The sequence below is a fragment of the Mastomys coucha genome, unplaced genomic scaffold, assembly GCF_008632895.1.
Source record: "Mastomys coucha isolate ucsf_1 unplaced genomic scaffold, UCSF_Mcou_1 pScaffold20, whole genome shotgun sequence".
Taxonomy (NCBI): Eukaryota; Metazoa; Chordata; class Mammalia; order Rodentia; family Muridae; genus Mastomys; species Mastomys coucha.
In genome coordinates, this window is record NW_022196903.1 from 142,662,988 (window position 1) to 142,669,409 (window position 6,422).

A 6,422-nucleotide genomic window follows, 5' to 3' on the forward strand; every position below is an offset into this window, starting at 1 on the left:
AGAGGGCAACCATTAGAATGAGGCTTGTGAGGCTTCTGCAGTAGAGATGCTGTGAAACCCAGAGCAAACATTCCTGTTAAATGCTCCAACATATGCATCAGGTAAGCTTGGGGTGACTTGGGGTACCATGGGATGTCAGCCATGTGTATCAAATGGGCTTGGGGTGCCATGGGATGTTAGCCATGTGTATACCTCACCCCAATCCTAAAGTCCCCTCTGTAAGCTCCTTCCTCACTCTGCCTTTGCCTGGGCCAACTTCAGTTTCAGAGGCACTGTGAGTATTGGCATTTCTTCTAGGTGTCCCACAGTTACCTGACAATAGCCAGGTATGCCTGACTCACTACAAAAGGGGCTACTTGCCACCTCCTCACTATCTTGCTCTCCTCTTCTCCTCTTGCTCTTGTCTCTTCTCTTGCTCTTGCTCCTTACCCTCTTCCCCCTCTCTCTCCATTCCCCTCTCCAGTCTCTCCTCGTGCTCATGGACAGCCGGCCTCTTTTCTCTCTCTCTCTCTCCCTCTCTCTCTCTCCCTTCCCCCTCTCTCTCTCCTCTCCTCCCCATGCTCTAAATAAATTCTATTCTATACTATAAGGTCCTGTGGCTGGTTCCTCACAGGGAAGGGATGCCTTGGCATGGGCCTGCAGAGGCACCCTCTTCCCCTCCCCCCACCATACTGTGCCTCCAACAAACATATCCCTGCCTTCTCTCTATCTTTTTATAAAACACAACAATGAGACTCTGAGGTATCCTGCTCCTTCTAGAACAGGGTTTACTTAGCTACTCTGATGTAATTTGTTAGCAATTCCTTTCCTAGTTGTCCCCATACAAGTCTGGTATGGTTGCTCTGTAACCTAGCAGCCTGGGCTCTAGAATGGTTTCAGAGTTATAGATGCCCTTAGTTTTGTTAAAAACTTCTTCCTTGTCACAAATTTCCACCAGCTGTTGTCCCCTCCCCTCTAGCCTTAGCCCCAGCCCTTCAACCACTGACATCAACAAAGTCTGTGATCTTAGCACCCAAGGAAGGGGCCAATTTGAGAATACACTGGGGTTTAGTCAAGTCCCTGAGGACCCTCGTGCTCTGCCTGGACTGGTCCCTGCAACCTGGTCTTGCTTTTCAGATGACCTTGAAATGTCTTCTTCTCGGCACCCCCTCCCCACAAAGACCCTTTTCCAATCATCATCATCATCATCATCATCATCATCATCATCATCATCATCATCATCATCATCATCATCATCTTTCCTGCTGCAAGCCCCACATCTCTGAGAAGCAAGGGTTTGATCCTTCTTTTTCCTCTGCAGGCCTGGAAGCAAGCTTCCTGAGTGTTGGGATGATGTGAGATTTGCGGTTCTTTAGCCATCTCTATAGCATTTGAGTCCATGCTGATTACTTACATACAAAGACACCCGAGCAGCCTCAAATGACAGGTACTGAGGGAACACACTTCACTCAGCAACATCTTTTTGAGGGGCTGCCACAAGACAGGCAGAATGTTCAGCACAGTGGAGATGCCAGCCCCCCATGGTTTTTAGTCCAGTCTGAGAGTATTTTCAAAGAGTAATGAATGTTCCATGGAGAGAAGGAGTGTGGTGGGCCTTCCTGATAAACATGGAGGCTGAGCTTTCCAGTCAGAGCCATGGCACACTCCAAATGGCAAGCTCTCTGTAAATTTTTATTTACCTGGTGATTTTTTTTTTTTTTTAAAGAAAAGACTTTCCTTGAAAATGCAGATCCACAAGAATCCTGCATAAATCTAGTGTATGTTTTTTCTCTGCTTGTTTTAGAGACAGATGTAAAAGGAGAAACTGAAAAGGGAAGGAAAAAATACATCTAAGATATTTAGAATGTTTGCAAGTAAAATCAGTATCTTAAGGGCAAGGTCAAAGAACAATGTTATTTTAGCATTCTTAGGACTCAAGTGAGCTGTGTCCTTCTGTTAATGGGGAATAAAATCGAGTGCTGTTTCTTCCAAGTGAGGCCTAGAACAAAGAGGAAAACCAGCAGGAAGAAGGGCTCTGAACAGGTACAGAACTGCAGAGGGTGAGAAGCCCACACTGATGTTGCTTTTTGCATAACAAAGGTATCAAATTTTATTAAATCTATAAAAAATGCAGGTGTGAAGTTTTAAATCTAAAGACAAGGTCAGGGTTCTGAGAATCCCTGTCACAGAGTGGGCTGAGGACGAATGACCACAAAGCACAACTGTCTGGACATAGGTGCCTGATCTTCTCCAGCCCAAGCAAGATGGAGTCTCTGCCTTTACCTTTTAGCCCCTTTTAAGTTCTGTGAAATGGGAGAAAGAACAGTGTTAGCGATGCCATGGGATTGTGTGAACATTAAATAAGATAATCTGTGTAAAACATTTAGAATAATTTTTGAGACATTATGAAAAAAACAGAACAGCAAGGTGAACTAACAAGCAGAGGTGCTTGCTACTAAGCCTGATGAACTGAGTTTGCCACATCTATGTGATGTGTGCACATGCTTGCACGTGCGTGCGTGTATGTGTGTGTGTGTGTGTGTGTGTGTGTGTGTGTGTATCACTCACAGAGACAGACAGACACATATGCAGGCACAAATATAGGCACATACACATACATACACATATACTCACACAGAGCACACCCCCCCAAAGCACACACAAAGACACATAAAAACACAGACATGCACAGAGACAAATAGATACATATGCAGACACACAGACATACACAGCATACACAGACACACACACAAACACACACACAGACAGTATACACACATAGACAGCACACCCAGGGACTTATACAGACAAACACAGACACATACACATAAATAGACAACATACACACACACACACACACACACACACACACACAAATATTTTTTAAAAAGAAAAATAAAAAAGAAACAAGGAGAAAATATGTGTATAATAAAAAGACTTAAATATAAATGGAATCATGTTTCCATACATAGTACCCATCTTTTGAATTAGAAATATAATATATTAGATACAAATTGTGAGATTGGGAAGGGGGTACTGCACAGATTTCCAAAAGAAAGGCAACATAGGAAAGAGATCAAACCTCTGGGCTGAGGCTGCTTGTCCATCTTCTTTCTCAGGGTTGAGGAGTGACCTCCCTCCAATCTTCTACCTGCTTCTCAAACTTTTCTTTTAAATTTAAAACCAAATGCTGTGATCTCAGTCTGTAAAGTGTTGTAAACATGAGGATCTGAGTTCAGCCACCAGAGCCCATATTTTTAAAAAGCCAGATATAGTGCTACACATGTACAATCCCAGCACTGAGGAAGTAGAGACAGGATGATTCCTAGAGCCCACTGTTTGCTTAGCCTTGTTGGTATACATCAGGTTCAGTAGAAGACCCTGTCTCAAAAATAAGGTAGATAGCACCTGAGGGATTTCTTCTGGCTTCTACCTGCACCTGCACCTGCATGCATATGAACACAGACACACACAAAAATAAAAACTTAAGTTTATTATGTTGACCTATAAGATGGGATCCTATGATATGTAATATACTATGCATAGAATACAAAGAAAGGCAAAGAGTGTTACTTAAATGCCTCAGTCTTCTATGAAAATGTATGCAAAGAAAGCTATTCACAGAAGCAGAGGACACTCCTGGCAGAGGCAAGCTATCTTGAACAAGTACAAAGTGGCTCATTTGCTCAGGAAAGGACCATCCGCCTGATGGTTATTCTATTCAAAAGAGATTGTTGTGGCAACATGGCAGGCATTACCCTGGTTCCAGTGCAGGAACATATTGACACAGACAGACTTTAGAGTCAATTTCTGTTCTCTTGATTCAATCAGCAACTGTCACAGAGGTAAGGTTCCCAGACTGGCTTCTCCAAACCCAGCCAGCACCACCTTGCTGCATCTGCAGGCATGGGCACAGTGGGTCCTTGTAAGCCACTTGGCACTTGGAAACACTCCCCACTGCTTGCCAATTAGTCTGAAGCTGCTCTTTCTCTAAGGCTGAGTCCTTGAGAACAGTAGCTGCCAAGTCTCTGAAGACGAAAGGATACCCAACCTAGTGTTTGTCACCAGCCTGGAGTTGAAATGTCCTTGGGATATCCAGCTGAACCCATAAAAGATTATTGTCAGAGCAGGAGGCATAAAAGCTAAGTAGTCTACAAAGAAAGTGTTCACCTGGGAAGCATGTTTGTAGGTTGCTTTTGGAGATGAGAGAGTAAGAACAGTAAGCAGATTTCAGTTTTCAGTTCAAACTGTGGCCTTCCTAGCTCTTCAAATCCACTGAGGTATTTTTGATTGTCCTGTGAATTCTATTGCTAAATTTTTAATGCACTGAGAACATTGGTGAATGGCTGCCTTGGTTTTTTTGTTGTTGTTTTCTTAACTGAAGCTAAAACCTGTCAATGACAGTACATTTATCCTGGAGTGGTAGGGAGTGGGATAAAGGGCAAAAATGTCACTATGTGGGAAGCAGACATGTGGGGTCCAGGGCAGAGGGGTAGAGGACTGCCCTGCAGCTTGGACTCCTGAATGTACTCAGAGAGGTGAAGTTCTGAGGCCACTCTACAAAATGTGCTATCTATGGGGCTCTTCTGAGATCCTCTGAAATTCATCACAGCCTTCAGTGAAAATAGAACACAAAACAAGACAAAAAAGCTACACGGTCAAAAATCCTAAAAACAAAGTCATCATTCATTTTACAACATCAGGGAACAAGGGAGAATATCATGTCATAGGTGAAGACTCATTTTTATATAGAAATGTTGGACAGGTTGATCTCTAGAGTCAAAATTTAGCCCACAGTTCATGTTCAATCATGATAACACTTGTTCCCAGCCGTGTCTGCTCCAGTTTGTTAATAGACTCACTCTACATGGGAATAGGAATAGAGAGCTTGGGGTGGCAGATTCTGGCATGGTGACAGGGACCACATGGACAGCTCTCTAGAGAATGCGCATGGACTCACTAAGACAGGATGTCAGTGTTTGATCAATCTGAGAAAGCCAGCAGTCCGTGAACCTTACTGTTTCTTTCTCAGAAGCTGTTTCTACTACTTTGTAGAAGAAAGGTCAATTTTTCCCTCTTTTAAACTACCACAAAGAACTACCATCTTATAGGGCAAAAACCTCCTGAGGTGCCAAACAGACAGATGATCCATATATCTGTGTGCTTCAAAGGAAAGTGACCACAAGGACATCAGATCTTTGCTGTCAATAAAGTAAGTCAAGTGATCCAGAGAAGGAGTACAAAAATGAATGTGTAAAACTGTAAAGTGATGAATTAGTATGTAAATCAAGTTAAGTGATCTTCTGATGCATTAACTGGCGAATTCTTACTCCAGCCCCATAATATATATACACACAGAGAGATACGTAAAAGTGTGCATACACTTGTGCAGCTTAAAATAGAAAGCTCTGTGTGTGTGTGTGTGTATGTGTGGTGAGCGTATGTGTGTTTGTGTGTGTGAGTGTGTGTGGTGTGAGAGTGTGTGTGGTGTGAGTGCGTGTGAATGTGTGGATGTGTGGTGAGAGTGTATGTGTGTTTGTGTGTGTGAGTGTGTGTGTGAGTGTATGTGTGTGTATATGTGTGTATGGTGAGCGTATGTGTGTTTGTGTGTGTGAATGTGTGTGTGATGTGAGTGTATGTGTGTTTGTATGTGGTGTGTGTGCAATGTGTGTGTGGTGTTTGTGTGTGTGTGTATGTGTGTTGTTTCTGGCAACTGATGATTCCCAACAAAATTTTACTGTCCCTGTTATAAGCATTTACACGAGAATAAGAACATGGTGCTTGCTATGGGTCTTAACTCCAGTAAATATTTTAAGTCAGAAAATTCTCTTAAGAGGGATGGAGAAATAGACTGGCAGTTCAGAGAGCTTACTGCTTTTACAGGGTTCCCAGCACCTACATCAAACAGTTCATAACTGCCTGGAACTCCAGCTACAGAAGGACCTGATATCTCTGGCTTCCTTGGGCCCCACAGTCATGTGCATACTGAACATAGACAAACATATACACACAACTGAAGATAAAATAAATATTTAAAACGGATGATTCTATGAGCTGTAAGAGTCAGATATTTTCTCAGGACAACGGATACACAGAGAGGTTAAGAACATCACTCAAGGTGATACAGCTGGGCAGACCTGGGTTTTGCATCTAGACAGACTGACCACAGAGTCTGTATTTTCAGTCATATTTGTCTGTGTGTGTGTGTGTGTGTGTGTGTGTGTGTGTGTGTGTGCGTGCGTGTGTGCGTGCATGCATTAAAGACACAAGGAGAAGTTAGTCATCTTCAAACCTGAAGGAAAGGCTTAAGCAGAACCCGGACACACTGACACCCTACACTTAGACTCCAGAACTCTGAGGACTAGATTCCTATGGTTCAAGCCATCCACTCCATGGTATTTTGTTATGGCAGCCTGAGGTGATTGCCTAATACAGCCATTACA

At 43.1% G+C, this 6,422-nt stretch overlaps 1 long non-coding RNA gene across 1 annotated transcript; it reads right to left on the bottom strand.

The window, feature by feature from the left end:
• Window positions 1-2,062: 2,062 nt before the first annotated feature.
• On the bottom strand, window positions 2,063-4,352 carry LOC116098441. Its single transcript, XR_004121854.1, has 2 exons — window positions 4,150-4,352; window positions 2,063-2,282 (listed from the first exon to the last, which is right to left on the bottom strand). It is a non-coding gene; the product is annotated as an uncharacterized LOC116098441 (long non-coding RNA).
• Window positions 4,353-6,422: the final 2,070 nt, after the last annotated feature.